At 37.8% G+C, this 1,879-nt stretch overlaps 1 long non-coding RNA gene across 1 annotated transcript; it reads right to left on the minus strand.

Annotated features, from left to right (window-relative positions):
* Positions 1-984: 984 nt before the first annotated feature.
* LOC107572233 (uncharacterized) lies at positions 985-1,436 on the minus strand. Its single transcript, XR_001607302.1, has 3 exons — positions 1,372-1,436; positions 1,149-1,248; positions 985-1,071 (listed from the first exon to the last, which is right to left on the minus strand). It is a non-coding gene; the product is annotated as an uncharacterized lncRNA (long non-coding RNA).
* Between the last annotated feature and the right edge of the window lie 443 nt (positions 1,437-1,879).

The following is a 1,879-nucleotide window of genomic DNA, read 5'->3' on the forward strand; positions in this document are numbered from 1 at the left end:
AAGAGTGTGCAAACCATTTATTCAGTAATCAACAACTGTATATTCATGGAAAAAAAATACAAGTCTCGTTCTCTTTTTTTATTAACAATGTTCTCCAAACTGGTGCAGTAGTCCTTAAGTCTCCTGAAGAAAATGGATGAAATTTGGCTTGGACCCTGACTTTCTTATGTGAAATTTTCCATATCCACCCAAAAAAAAAAAATCCTTGTGTAGACAGTTTCAAAATAGATGGGTAATATGAACTCCTTTTCCACTTAGCAAACAAATCACATGAATAATCAATATCCATATTAAATCTCTCTAACACACTTTTAGCTGCATATACCATGAAACATTTTAAATATAGCCTCTTTTACTTTATCATTTACACTGTATATTTCACAAACACGCCAAGCTTTATTTCAATTCTAAATAGACTGGTCCACAATAAGCTTTTGACCTGTATCACCGGTTATAATATTCCTATATTTATTAGTACAACTGTTTAAGAATATCAACATCCCCTAGGAGCATTAAACATATATTGACTCAGAATCACTTCCATAAGCTCTTACAAATTGTATTTGCTGGGGTATGGCATCAAATATGACAGCATACTCTTTTGGCATAACTGCACTCTAAAAATACTTAAACAACCCAATCTGGGTTATTTTGCCAACCCAGCGCTGGGTCAAATATGGACAAACCCAGCTGGTTTGCCTCAAATGTTTGACCCAACATGCTGGGTTGTTTGAAAATTACTATTGCTGGCTTAAAATGAACCAAATTTATTGGAATTAAAGAAAACACACACACAGAGAGAGAATTACTGCATTTCAGTCATGACAACTCTCAGAGATAAAAACACAATTAGAATATGAATGTGCATGTAATTAAGTTTGGTTTTGGCAGTGTACTAGCTTTGTGTGCCTCGGCTACCGTGCCGACCGGCTTAATCTAAGTAGCAGACGTATAGCGCAAGCTTAAGAACACGAGTTTTGCCGCAATAATTGTTTAATGGACCACGATAGTTGTTGACACTGACAATACATGGTAAAGAAGAAAAACCCCTCCTCAGTCAAAACACAGCACCTGCAATAGATTAGAAATTCAAGAGCTTATCAGTTTTGGGGCATTTAGAATGTCTTTAGCATTAGGTCTAATATAACCTTCGTAGGCTGATGATGACCACCGTCCCATTTCCTTCAGAGTAGCAGAAGGCAATTTCGGAGCTGCAGTAGTAGCTGCACCAATCCTGAAGGAGTTTTTCTACAACAGGGAAAAAAATTTGTTGCTCTTGTATTTGTAGAACATAAAGATGACCAAATAAACTGTGAATAATTTGTTTATTTAACAGCTATGGTGGTGGTTACGGCGTATATCTTGCACTACCCTTCCATCTGGCATCCTTCCATTCCATACAGTAATCCGCTTCATTTTCGGAAGGTGCGATGGTGAGAATGTGTGTAATCAATGCATCCAACCACAGTGGAAATCCTAAAGGAAATTCTAATTAAGTTACTTAAAGGTCACAACCAGATGTTATCAAGTGAATGCAGTTTAAAAATCCCTGATTTTTCACTTGCCGACAGGTTTTACGAAATCGCCGACAAATGCCCGGAATCGGAGGCAAATTGGTGCTCGTTCACGCGAGTGACTATCAAAGAAGCGATCTGAGGGAAATCGCCGACACCCGCAAAATATTTGGCATGCTAAATATCTGGAGCTGTCGGCGATTCGCAATCACGCTGTGTGCAAGGAGTTCTTACTGAAAACTACATTGGCAAGATACAGGGCAGAGGGAAGTTCGGGGAGGAGTTATAGACCAGAATATCAGTATTTTAATAGATATATGAACAATTATATCATACAGAAACAAGCACAAATATTTGCTTGACCA

This window comes from Sinocyclocheilus grahami, unplaced genomic scaffold (genome assembly GCF_001515645.1).
Source record: "Sinocyclocheilus grahami isolate Dianchi unplaced genomic scaffold, SAMN03320097.WGS_v1.1 scaffold1720.1, whole genome shotgun sequence".
Classification (NCBI taxonomy): Eukaryota; Metazoa; Chordata; class Actinopteri; order Cypriniformes; family Cyprinidae; genus Sinocyclocheilus; species Sinocyclocheilus grahami.